A 14,462-nucleotide genomic window follows, 5' to 3' on the forward strand; every position below is an offset into this window, starting at 1 on the left:
GAATACTGACAGACTCAAACCTCACATCTTTAATGCATTGTCTGAGCTGAGATGTCACTTTTTCTTTATAAAACATTAAGTCATCTCAAGAACGTGACTTTAAAGATGTTCAGGTATTTACATATTAGCCAAAACCTGCAACCCATTCTAAAAGATGAAAGACATAACAACAATCTAGGTTTGTTCAATATATCCTATCAGTCGCATGACACTGTGATCTTTTGCTATACAATCGGTGTATTATTCCCCGGCCAACAGCTACCCGATGAAGGAGCAGCACTCTGAAAGCTAGTGCTTCCAAATAAACCTGTTGGATTATAACCTGGTGTTGTGTGATTTTTAACTTTATCTACCCCAGTCCAACACCGGCACCTCCACACCGTTTCCAGTGAACGCAGCCCACATCTCCCGCTGCTGCCAATAAACTGTACAATGCTGATGAAACGGTGCAGTACCTGCACTTCTGAAAAATTTACAACTTCTAACGATACTAGCTCCTCATTCACTGCTCCATCTGATACATGACATTGGAAACTTAGTGCAGGAGGCTGAAATGAAATGAGCAGCTTTAAAACAAAAACATCTTGGAGCTCAAAGCCTTCAATGAGAGTCTGAGCCCGGCGATAAGTTCAGGTAACCTTTATTGTGACCCAACGTTGTTACAGCTTCAGATCCCCCCCAGCAAAAAGGTGCAGAAAAAGTAGCTGCTTTTTAAATAGCTTAAGGTCAAAGAGTGCACCCCCACCCCACACCACCTCACCTTCTTTACTATGGTCACCGAGTTGTCAGTTTGTAATTGGATCCTTGATACAGCCTTAACTGTAGGAAGTATTGCCCCACTCAGCAATTTCAACCCATCCCCTGTAAACAAGTAAGTCTTTTCCCACTCAATAACCGGTGGCAATGGTGGGCAATGAAGAGTCAACCATGCTGTTGTGGGTCTGGAGTTATGAGTAGGGTAAAGGATGCAGCTGGGACGACCGAGTGAATCCTTCCCCACATTAGCAGTTTCTTTCCCTAAAAAGGGATGTGAGTGAATCAGATGGGTGATGTCCCCCAAACATTCATTTCTTCATTAGGTTCTGAACTCCAGATTTCTGACCGAAAGCCAATTCCACCATCTGCCATGGCAGGATTCAAACCTGGGATTCCCTGGAACTGGGTTGATAGTCCAGTCAATAAGGCAATTGGCTATCCCTTCTTTAATCCCACTGCGATGGCACATGAACTCGCTGGTGCCTCTGCAGATGAGAAGCGCGGGTAAAGCCCTTCTCACACTGAGAGCAGGTGAACTGCCTCTCCCCACTGTGCACCTGCCGGTGGGCCAGCAGGATGGAGGAATTGCTGAAGGTCTTCCCACACTCATTGCAGAAGAACGACCTCTCTCCAGTGTGCCCCTGCCTGTGGGCCAGCAGGGTGGAGGCCTGGGTAAAGCCCTTCCCACACTCGGGGCAGCTGAAGGGCCTCTCCCGTGTGGACCCGCTGGTGCCTCACCAGGTCGGAGGAATTGCTGAAGGCCTTCCCGCATTCGGGGCAGCTGAAGGGCTTCTCCCTGGTGTGGACCCGCTGGTGCCTCACCAGGTCGGAGGAATTGCTGAAGGCCTTCCCGCATTCGGGGCAGCTGAAGGGCCTCTCCCCAGTATGACTGCGCTGATGAGTCTCCAGGATAGAAGGGACACGGAAGCCTTTTCCACAGTCGCCACACTTCCACGGTTTCTGCACGGGGCGGGATCCATTGGGTTTCTCCATGGCCGAAGCTTCAGCTGCACACAAACGCATGTACAGCCCCTCCCTGCCATGAATTCCTCTTTCCAGGCTGTATAACTGCTTCAGGTTTCACAATCAGTGCGCTGCAACAGTAGGGTCTCTCATCCAGTCCCATTGATGGTGAAGATGTGCTCCAACAGGAACCAAAAGGCTTTGCTCCTTCTCAGAGAATCACAGTCAAAAATTGTTGCAGTCCTGATGGATTGAGTGACTGTCGGACATTGACGTCGAAGTGAGGACTGCAGAAGCTGGAGAGTCAGAGTTGAACAGTGTGGCGCTGGAAAAGTACAACAGGTCCGGCAGCATCCGAGGAGCAGGAAAGTTGATGTTTCAGGCATCAGCCCTTCATCTGTTGATTTTGAAACTTCCGTCTTCAGATCATCAAATGCTTTGTAAAAAGAGATGACAAAAGTCATGATTGTCATTGCAAGGTAGAAATTCAGAACAAGCAATTCTACTTTCTGCAGAACATTCTTTTCTTTTGTTATTCCACGCTGAATATGGAAAGCACCATCCCACTCTCTCTCCCCCTCTGTTCTCACACCGCTCTAACTAATTCTCCTGAAGGCGTTGATTCAGGATCTTACAGGGGCAGAACAGCAAAAACTTCAAGACTGGCATCTCTCTGAATTTTGGTTAACTCCCCTGCTGAGAGTGAGCAGGTCTGATTTTGGGAAGCTCCAAAAATAGTGTCAGTTCAGGGTGAACCTGCAATGCAAGTTCTTGAGGAACAACCAGACATGAAGTGGTTAACATCCCTGGAAAGGAGAGAGCAAAATAAGACATCAAAGACATTAAAACCGACACCAGGGAGAAACTGAACATACAGATGTGGCAAGCCAGAGTCAGAGATAGTCAGCATGGAAACAGTCCAACTCGTCGATACCAACCAAATATTCTAAATTAATCTAGACCCATTTGCCAGCATTTGGCCCACAACCCTCTAAACCCTTCCATTTTATATTTTCATCCAGATGCCTTTCAAATGTCATAATTGTACACCCATTTCCTCTGGCAGCTCATTCCTTACACGCGCCAGTCTCTTAATGACAGAGTGAATTTAGCACAGTGAATCCATCTTACCCATAGTGACCAGGGGTGTGTAGGTTAAGTTAGCACAGCCAATCCACCCTAACCTGCACATCCCTTGACAATATGGGTAACAGAACACTGCAAATCCACCTAAACCCGTCCAAAACAGAACACTATGGGTCATTTAACATGGCGAATCCACCCCAACATGGACAAAGTTACATATAACACAATACCAGGTTACAGTCCAAGTTTATTTCAAAGCACTGGCTTTCGGAGTGCTGCAACTTATTCAGTTGGTTGTGGAGTACATGATCATAAGACACAGAATTTATGGAAAAACATTACAGTGTCCTGCCACTGAAATGATATACTGAACGAACCTGGATTGTTAAGTCTTTCATCTTTTAGAATGGGTTGCAGGTATCAATAATATGCAAGTCCCAGAACCTCCTGTCAGGCTCCTTCTCGAGATAACGTAAGGTTTTATAAGAAAAGGTGACATCTCAGCTCAGATAATGCATGAAAGGAGTGAGGTCAGAGTCTGTCTGTATCCCAATCTTGAGTCAGACCACTTCGATTTGCAAAGTGGAATTTACAAAATATTACATGTATTGGCTGCCTGCATTGACTGCCAGCACATTGTATAATTCTAATTGCACAGTCATAGATGGACAGCATGGAAACATACCCTTCAGTCCAACTCATCCATGACGGCCAGATATCCCAACCCAATCAAGTCCCACCTGCCAGCAACTTGCCCATATCCCTCCAAATTCTTCCTACTCATATGCCCATCCAGACTAGCCTCCACCACGTCCTCTGGCGGCTCATTCCATACACATACCACCCCCTGAGTGAAGAGGTTGCCTCTTAGGTCCCTTTCACACTAAACCTATGCCCTCTAGTTCTGGACTCCCCCACCCCAGGGGAAAGACTTTGTCCATTTATCCTATCCCAAGCCCCTCATGATTTTATAAATCTCTGTAAGATCACCCCTTAGCCTCTGACGCTCCAGGGAAAACAGCCCTAGCCTATTTAACCTCTCCCTATAGCTCAAATCTTCCAATCCTAGCAACATCCTTGTACATATTTTCTGAACCCTTTCAAGTTTCACAACATCTTTCCGAAAGGAAGGAGACCAGAACTGCATGTAATATTCCAACAGTGGCCTAACCAATGTCCTGTGCATCCGCAACATGACCTCCCAACTCCTGTACTCAATACTCTGACTATTAAAAGGAAAGCAGACCAAATGCCTTCTTCACTATCCAATCACTATCCTTTTCTTCACTACCTGCGACTCCACTTTCAAGGAGCTGTGAAACTGCACTCCAAGACCTCTTTGTTCAGCAACACTCTCCAGGACCTTACCATTAAGTGTATAACTACTGCTAAGATTTGCTTTCCCAAAATGCAGCTCCTCACATTTATCTGAATTGAACTCCATCTGCCACTTCTCAGCCCATTGGCCCATCTGATCAAGATCTCGTTCTAATCTGAGGTAACCTTCTTCGCTGTCCACTACACCTCCAATTTTAGTGTCATCAGCAAACTTATAGCTATACCTCTTATGCTCACATCTAAATCATTTATATAAAATGATGAAAAGTAGTGGAACCAGCACAGATCCTTGTGGCACTCCACTGGTCACAGGCCTCCTATCTGAAAAACAACCCTCCACCACCACCTTCTATCTTTGAGCCAGTTCTGTATCCAAATGGCAAGTTCTCCCTGTATTCCATGAGATCTAACCTTGCTCACCAGTCTCCCATGGGGAGCCTTGTCGAACACCTTACTGAAGTCCATATAGATCACATCTATTCTCTGCCCTCATCAGTTCCCTTCGTTAGTTCTTCAAAAAAACTCATTCAAGTTTGTGAGACATGATTTCCCACACGTAAAGCCATGTTGACTATCCCTAATCAGTCCTTGCCTTTCCAATACATGTACATCTTGTCCCTCAGTTCGATTCCCTCCAACAACACCGACGTCTGGCTCACTGGTCTATAGTTCCATGGCTTGTCTTTACCACCTTTCTTTAACAGTGGCACAACGTTAATCAACCTCCAGTCTTCCGACACCTCACCTGTGACTATCAATGATACAAATATCTCAGCAAGAGGCCCAACAATCACTTCTCTAGATTCCCACAGAGTTCTAGGGTACACCTGATCAGGTCCTGGGGATTTATCCACTTTTATTCATTTCAAGACATCCAGCACTTGCTCCTCTGTAATATGGACATTTTTCAAGATGTCACCATCTAGTTCCCTACATTCTATGTCTTCCACGTCCTTTTCCACAGTAAACGCTGATGCAAAATACCCGTTTAGTATCTCTCCCATCTCCAGCGGTTCCACACAAAGGCCACCTTGCTGATCTTTGAGGGGCCCTATTCTCTCCCTACTTATTCTTTTGTCCTTAATGTATTTGTAAAAACCCTTTGGATTCTCCTTAACTCTAGTTGCCAAAGCTATCTCATGTCCCCTGTTTTCCCCTCCTGATTTCTCTCTTAAGTATACTCCTACTGCCTTTATACTGTAAGGCTTCATTCGATCTATCCTGTCTATACCTGACATATGCTTCCTTCATTTTCTTAACCAAACCCACAATTTCTCCAGTCATCCACTATTGCCTCACAGCGCCAGAGACCTGGGTTCAATTCCTGCCTCAGGTGACTGACTGTGTGGAGTTTGCACATTCTCCCCGTGTCTGCGTGGGTTTCCTCCGGGTGCTCCGGTTTCCTCCCACAGTCCAAAGATGTGCAGGTCAGGTGAATTGGCCATGCTAAATTGCCCGTAGTGTTCGGTTAGGGGTATGGGTGGGTTGCGCTTTGGCGGGGCGGTGTGGACTTGTTGGGCCGAAGGGCCTGTTTCCACACTGTAAGTAATCTAATCATCTAATCATTCCATATACCTACCAGCCTTTCCTTTCACCCTAAGAAGAATATACTTTCTCTGGACTCTAGTTATCACAGTCCTGAAGGCTTCCCATTTTCCAGCGACCCTTTACCTGCAAACATTTGCGCACAATCAGCTTTTGAAACTTCTTGCCTCATACTGTCACATTTGTCCTTCCTCCAATTTAGAATTTTTGTGCAAAATAGAATGTATCTGCAAATGTAATGCTGCAAATTCAAATTCATCCCCATGGAGAGTGTGATTCTATGTGTGTAACAGAGAAACCCTGTTTCCATGCTGTATATCTATATGTCTATTTGATAACAGATGCTTTATTTCTGTTGGTGCAAGTATAGTTGTAACTCATAGCTGGATATTAATAGTTAGATGTAAGGGAGAGAGAATTCCTCAGGTAGAGCACTATCAGAGTCCTGGGAGACCCCTACTTCAGATTTACTTGGACTGGTTGACAGTCTGGGAGATTATGGATTGGGTCTCGATTGACTAAATGTTTTATTTTTCCCAAACGTGTAAAAAGGTGTGTTAAAGCTTCAGCAGAAATCCAGCAGAGCTGAGAACAGACCAACATCTTACTCTGTGGGAACAGGGAGATCAGAGGACAGAGAAATCCGGACCTGAAATCCAAGCTGACACCAGACTACCCTGTGATCAGTGCTTTGATGAGCAGTACCAACCCTCTACCTTTACTAAGCTTCCCATTTGACTACCCCCTCGATATTCAGGATCCAGTCCTTTCCATCCTGAAGCCATGTCCCTGTAAGGAGTCTCAGATCATAATTATTCTCTTCAATGTGTTCAGTCAATTCATTTCACTTCTGTTACAATGCAGCTCACATTCAGTTTTTAGTTTCAGTTTTTGTGATCTTCTGAATCCAGTTTTGATTGCTGGTATATTTACTCTCCTTGTCCCTTTCTATCATTCTCTGATGTTCATTTCCACATCACGACATTGCTCACCAGCCTTGATTTGGATTGGCCAGGCTAAATTGCCCATAGTGTCCAGGGATGTGCAGGTTAGTTGGGTTAGCCATGGGAAATGCAGGGTTCTAGGTTCATAGTAATAGAAGCAGGAGTCAGCCATTTGGCCCGTCCTGCCTGCTCTGCCATTGATTAAGATTATGGTGGATCTATCCATCATCTCAGCTCCTCCTGCCTGCAGTGTCCCAACTATCCTTAATTCCCCAATTATGCAGAAACCCATCTAATTGTGTCTTGAATATACTTAAGGAAGCTGCCTTCTCTGTTTACTTGGGCAGAGACTGCCACAGTTTCACTACTCTCCAGGAAAAGCAGTTCCTCCTCATCTGTCCTAAATCTACTTCCCCTCATCTTGGGGCCTAGTCTCATCTACCAGCAGAAATGACTGGATAGGGTAAGGTTTCATCCCCACAGTGCAATGAATTCCCACTTTCCACCAAATCCCAGATGTACTCATTCACTCAGTTGCTGTCTCACAAATGAAAGATTTCATTGTAACTTCTTCTGCTCTGAGTAAGGACAAAACATTTTTGAAAGCTGCTCTGAAAGTCCAGTCTTCACAGCAACACTTCTACTTTCACTGAAGATGATTAAAGTCATACAGCATAGAAACAGACCCTTTGGCCCAACTCATCCGTGCCAACTATATATCACAAACTAATCTAGACCCGTTTGCCAGCATTTGACTCATCCCTCTAAACCCTTCCTATTCAAGTACCCATCCAGTGGCTTTTAAATGTTGTCATTGTACCAGCCTCCCCACTTCCTCTGGCAGTTCGTTCCATACATGTTCCACCCTCTATCTGAAAATATGTTGCCCCTCAGGTCCCTTTCCCTATTCACCTTAAACTTCTGCCCCTTTAGTTCTGGACTCCCCTACCATGGAGAAAAGACCTTGGGTATTCACCCTATCCATGCCCCTTATAAACTTCTTTCAAGGTTACCACTCAGCCTCTGATGCTCCAAAGAAAATATCTCCTTGGCCTATTCAGCCTCTTCCTGCAGCTCAAACCCTCCAAATCTGGCAACAGCCTTCTAAATATTTTCTGACCCCTCTCAAAGTTTCAGAACATCTTTCCTACATCACAGAGACCAGAATTGAATGCAGTATTCCAAAAGTGGCCTAACCAATGTCCTGTACAGCCGCAAAATGATCTCCCAGTTTCTATACTGAATGCTCTGACCAATAAAGGAAAGCATACCAAACACCTTGTTCACTACACTGTCTATGTAAGACTCCACCTTCAAGAAACTATGAACCTGCACTCCAAGGTCTCTTTGTTCCGCGACACTCCCCTTAACTGTGTCAGTCCTGCCTGGATTGCTGGACCAAAATGCAGCTCCTCACATTCCACTGAATTAAACCCCATCTGCCACTACTTGGCCCATCCGATCAATTCGAATTTATACTAAACTCTCTTTCCTCTCTTATTCCCTAGAAGCTGAAAGTCTCTGTCCCATATACTCTCCCTCCACTCTCTCATTGCTGAACCTAATCCCTGCTGTACCTCATCCTGAAGGGTCGGTTTCATGCTGATTAACAGGCCCACACTCAGGAGGATCTAATGGAAACATACAGAATACTGACTGGCCTGGACAGAGTCGACTTTCAGAGGATGTTTCCATTGGTAGGAGAGACTAGGACCTGAGGGCACAGCTTTTGAGTAAAGGGAGGGCATTTTAGAATGCAGATAAGGAGATACTTCTTCAGTGAAAGAGTTGGGAATCTATGGAATTCATTTCTGCAGAAGGTTGTAGAGGCCAGGTCACTGAGGATATTTAAGACTGAGGTAGATAGGTTCCTGAGTATCATGGGGATGGAGAGTTCCAGGTAGAGGCGGGAGAATGGGGTTGAGAAACCTATCAGCCACGATTGAATGGTATGAACAGACCTGATGGACTGAATGGCCTAATTTCTGCTGCTATGTCTTATGGTCTCTTGCTGTCCTGGCCACAGTGAGAGAATTGGGAGCAGGAGTTGACAATTTGGTCTTGCGAGCCTGCACAAGCATTGAACAGATCATAATTGAATATGATCTACTTATATCTAGTTGAATAGGCTGGAACCTTTTCACTGGAACAAAGGAGGTTGAGAGGTGACCTTATTGAGGTTTATAAAATAACGAGGGGCATAGATGAGGTCAATATCAGCTGTTTTTTCAAGAATAGGGAGCAATCTTTTTAAGGTGAGAGGAGAAAAATTTTAAAAAGACACAAGGAGCACATTTTTCATTTAAGAGAGAGGAGTGTGTGTCAAATGAATGTCCAGAGGAAGTAGTGAATGCAGGTACACTAACAACATTTTAAAATAAATTTGAATAAGTGCACGAATAGAAAAGTTTCAGAAGGATATGGGCCAAACATTGGCAGGTGGGACTAGTTTAGTTTGTGAATATAGTCAGCATGGACTAGTTGGACTGAAGGGTCTGTTTCTGCGCTGTATGACTCTGTAACTGTTCTATACTGGTCTTAAAACCATTTTCTTGCCTTCCCCCAAAACCATCCATTTCTTTGTTCATCAAAGTCAAATGAACTCAGCCTTGAATACATTCAATGACCGGCCTAACTGCTGAAAGACATCCATACTTCTGGACTCAATTCCTCTTGCTAATATATCACTTGCTTTGCTCATTGCTTGCTGCACCTGTCTGACAACTGGCAGTAACTGGTTTCGAAGGACGCTGAGGCCCCTTTGTCCATCCACACATCTTTCCTGATGAAGAGCTCGTGCCCGAAATGTCGACTCCCCTCCTCAGTTGCTGCCTTACCTGCTGTGGTTTGCCAGCGCCACACTTTTCAACTCTGATCTCCAGCATCTCACTTTCGCCACATCTCAACTTATCACTCCATAAACAATGCACCTCCTTTCTGCTTTTTTTTTTACATACATCGAAGGCTATACCTTCACATTGTGGCACTGCGTTTGCAAAGTGAGACACAGCCCTGGAACAACTTTTCCAGAGTGTGTCCCCTCCCTCGACTCACTCTTTCCTTTCAGTTGCTACAAATCAATAATTGAACCCCAGAATGAAAAGAAAGTGGAAAACGTGGTGACAAAAACATTATTATACTCACAAATTTTAGACAGAGAAAGGAATTTATAGTCTGGGGTGAGGTTTAATCTTCATTCAGTGACAAAAGATCAGTATCAGTGGCTTCAGAGCTCACGGTCCAACTTCCGCATTTCGACAACGGCCGACTCTGATTGGCAGGAGGACCAGACTCCTTCGGATCCTCCAAGGTTCTCCATTGGTCCATGGAAAGGAGCTCGTGCGCCTTTTCTGCGGACACCCAGGAGTATGCGCAGTACTTTGCTGACACCGGCACACATGCGCAGTGCTTACTGACACCGCGGAGCATGCTCAGTATGCTCTGTCACGATGCTGGCGTTACTGCCAAATTTTAGAGTTAAAAATCACAAGCCGATTGGACTGTAACCTGGTGTTGTGTGATTTTTAACTTTGTACACCCCAGTCCAACACGGGCACCTTCAGATCATGACAAATTTTAAGTGTCCAAATGCGAACACGAGAGAAAAATGTCAACGCCATTTTTTTTGCCGAAATGTTTTTTCCCCTGTGTCTTCACGTTTCATTACTTTTGCATTTTGTCTGGCTGCTCAACGTTCCTGCCTTTACCTCAGGGTAGAGGTATTCCAAAACTAGAGTGTATAGGTTTCGGTTGAGGAGGAAAGATTTGAAGAGATTCAAAAGACTCGGGCATAGAACATTCACCGGATTAGTGGTGCTGGAAGAGCACAGCAGTTCAGGCATCATCCAACGAGCAGCGAAATCAACGTTTCGGGCAAAAGCCCTTCATCAGGAATAAAGGCAGTGAGCCTGAAGCATGGAGAGATAAGCTAGAGGAGGGTGGGGGTGGGGAGAGAGTAGCATAGAGTACAATGGGTGAGTGGGGGAGGACATGAAGGTGATAGGTCAAGGAGGAGAGGGTGGAGTGGATAGGTGGAAAAGAAGATAGGCAGGTCGGACAAGTCAAGGAGGCAGTAACTGAGCTGGAAGTTTGAAACTAGGATGAGGTGGGGGAAGGGGAAATGAGGAAGCTGTTGAAGTCCACATTGATGCCCTGGGGTTGAAGTGTTCCGAGGCGGAAGATGAGGCGTTCTTCCTCCAGGCGTCTGGTGGTGAGGGAGCGGCGGTGAAGGAGGCCCAGGACCTCCATGTCATCGGCAGAGTAGGAGGGGGAGTTGAAATGTTGGGCCACGGGGCGGTTTGGTTGATTGGTGCGGGTGTCTCGGAGATGTTCCCTAAAGCGCTCTGCTAGGAGGCGCCCAGTCTCCCCAATGTAGAGGAGACCGCATCGGGAGCAACGGATACAATAAATGATATTGGTGGATGTGCAGGTGAAACTTTGATGGATGTGGAAGGCTCCTTTAGGGCCTTGGATAGAGGTGAGGGAGGAGGTGTGGGCACAGGTTTTACAGTTTCTGCGGTGGCAGGGGAAAGTGCCAGAATGGGAGAGTGGATCGTAGGGGGGTGTGGACCTGACCAGGTAGTCACGGAGGGAACGGTCTTTGCGGAAGGCGGAAAGGGGTGGGGAGGGAAATATATCCCTGGTGGTGGGGTCTTTTTGGAGGTGGCGGAAATGTCGGTGGATGATTTGGTTGATGCGAAGGTTTGTAGGGTGGAAGGTGAGCACCAGGGGCGTTCTGTCCTTGTTACGGTTGGAGGGGTGGGGTCTGAGGGCGGAGGCACGGAGGGCGAAAGTGACGACTGCAGATGCTGGAGATTAGGGTCGAGAGTGTGTGCTGGAAAAGCACAGCAGGTCAGGCAGCGTGCGAGTAGCAGGAGAATCGACGTTTCCGGCAAAACCCTCCATTAGGAAATAGCTATGTGAAATTGCAGACCTGTAGCATAATCGAGTGGGTCTGGATGGGATGCTGTTGGGAAGATCGGTGTGAATGGCCTGTAGGGATGATATGATTCCACTGCCTAAGCCACGCGTATATTGAGAAATGATTGCCCCAAGTCTGCTGTGGGAGGAGTGGGTTCGTTCGTGAGACACTGATACCAGTTCTGGGGAAGGTAGGCTTGTGCTGTCTCTCTCTTCACACTCTGCCCCCCACCCCCATCCATTTTCTCCCCGCCCACTGCCCCCTGCCCATTCCCTCTCCTCACATTGCACTCCCATTCTCTCCCCATAACCCTCTGAACCCCAGTACTTCTCTATCCCCCAACCTCTGTCCCCCTCTCCATTTCACTCCCTTCTCCACCTCCACCAGCGCCCCTCCCCGTCCTTTCTGGTGCCTCAGCCCTCTTTGATCGCTGTATCAAGCCCTTTTAAGGAGAGAGAGAGAATGGGTGGTGACGATTCTACCTGGCAAACAGAGTGTGCGAGAAATGACTGAATTTTAAATTTGAGAATAGCTAAAATCATATATACAGAAACGTTGTTAAAGTCTGGAAGAATGTTCTTTTAAAAAAAAACAAGCTGTAGAAATCTTTCTGAAACTTGCATTTTAGATTAGATTAGATTCTCTACAGTGTGGAAACAGGCCCTTTGGGCCAACAAGTCCACACCGATCCTTGAAGAGTAACCCACCCAGACCCATTTCCCTCTGACTAATGCACCCAAACACTATGAGCAATTTAGCCTGGCCAATTCACCTGACTTGCACATTTTTGGACTGTGGAAGGAAACTGGAGCACCCAGATGAAACCCAGACACAGGGAGAACATACATACTCCACACAGACAGTCATCCAAAGCTGGAATTGAACCTGTGACCCTAGTGCTGTGAGTCAGCAGTGCTAACCACTGAGCCACCATGCCACCCACACGGTGGGTGGCACGGTGGCACAGTGGTTAGCATTGCTGCCTCACAGCGCCAGAGACCTGGGTGACTGACTGTGTGGAGTTTGCACATTCTCCCCGTGTCTGCGTGGGTTTCCTCCGGGTGCTCCGGTTTCCTCCCACAGTCCAAAAATGTGCAGGTCAGGTGAATTGGCCATGCTAAAATTGCCCGTAGTGTTAGGTAAGGGGTAGATGTAGGGGTATGGGTGGGCTGCGCTTCGGCGGGGCGGTGTGGACTTGTTGGGCTGAAGGACCTGTTTCCACACTGTAAGTAATCTAATCTAATCTAATCTAATCTAATCTTGCATTGATATATGCACAGTTAGGCCACAACCAAAGACAGGCTGTAAGAGTGAATGGGTGAAGAAAAGACAAGTCCCACCTCGTCCATGAGGAGAAAGTGAGAACTGCAGATGCTGGCGATCACAGTCGAGAGTGTGGTGTTTAAAAAGCACAGCAGGTCAGGCAGCATCCTAGGAGCAGGAGAATCAACGTTTCAGACATAAGCCTTGACCTCTCCAGTGTGTGTTGTGAAATTGCTTAACTGCTTAATCATTTCTAGTGGCCGAGCAGAGGCTGATAACAAGTTTGGAACACACGAGAATGACCTCAGCTGAAACCTTGGATTCATGTCTCACTACAGGAGACCCAGCTACACAATACACACACAAATTCTCTCTCTCTCTCACACACACACACACACACACACACACACACACACACACACACACACTCAAGTACTCACATGGTCGTGCAGATCCTCTCTGATAGACAGGCTCTCTCTCAGACACACAGTGATACACCCCTCACACTCACATCCATGCACACACCTTCTCACACAATTATACTCCAATACATGCACACTTTACCCAGCATGCACACGCACACACACAGACGCTCTGTCTCATGCAAGCACTTACACATAGAAGTCTTTGGGGTGAATTGCATTTGCAGTATTATATATTTGGAAATGGAACCAGTCTGACTCAAGACTGGGATACAGAAAGACTCTAACCTCACAGCTCTCATGCATTGTCTGACCTGACGTGTCACCTCCCTTTATAAAACATTATGTTACCTGGAGAATGTTACTAAAAAGAAGTTCTGGGATTAATGAACCGAAATCTGCAACCCATTTTAAAAGATGAAAGACTGAACAGGTTTCTTCAATGTATAATTTATGTTGCAGGACACTATAATCTTTTGCTTTTTATTCTGTGTCTTACCATCCCACTCAACAGCTACCTGATGAAGGAACAGCGCTCCAAAATCTAGTGCTTCGAAATAAACCTGTTGGACTATACCCTGGTGTTTGTGTCATTTTAAAAAATTGTTTCCAGTGAATACAGCCCACACCTCCCACTGTTGCCAGTCAACTTTGCAACGTCTATGAAACAATAAACCTGCAGTCCTGAAAAAATTACAATTTTGAACAATACTAGCTACTCATTCACTGCTCCTTCTGAGACACGACATTGGAAACTCGGTGCTGGTGGCTGAAAGAAATGAGAAGCTGTTGGATCTCCCAGCTTTCAATGAGAGTTTAAGCCTGACGGTAATTTCAGGTAACCTTTACTGCGACCCAACTTTGTTACAGCTTCAGATCTCCACATCACAAGGCGTACAAAAACTGGCTTTTCTTAAAAAGGAAGCACCTCATGCTTAAAGTCCACACACTCACCCCCACTCCCCCCACCACACTTTCTTTATTATTGGTCAGCTGAGCTGTCCCTTTGTAACTGGATCCTTCGTACAGCCGGGTAAAGCATGCAGCTGGGACGACTGAGTGAATCCGTTCCCGCAACGGCAGTTTCCATCAATGAAAAGGACATGATGGGTGTTTGCCCTCTGAAAATGGTTTCATCCTTAGATTCTGAAGTCCAGATTACTGACCGAATCCCAATTCTGCCGTCTGCCGCGACGGGATTCGAACCTGAGAGTCCCCAGAGCT

Source organism: Chiloscyllium punctatum, chromosome 36 (genome assembly GCF_047496795.1).
Source record: "Chiloscyllium punctatum isolate Juve2018m chromosome 36, sChiPun1.3, whole genome shotgun sequence".
Taxonomy (NCBI): domain Eukaryota; kingdom Metazoa; phylum Chordata; class Chondrichthyes; order Orectolobiformes; family Hemiscylliidae; genus Chiloscyllium; species Chiloscyllium punctatum.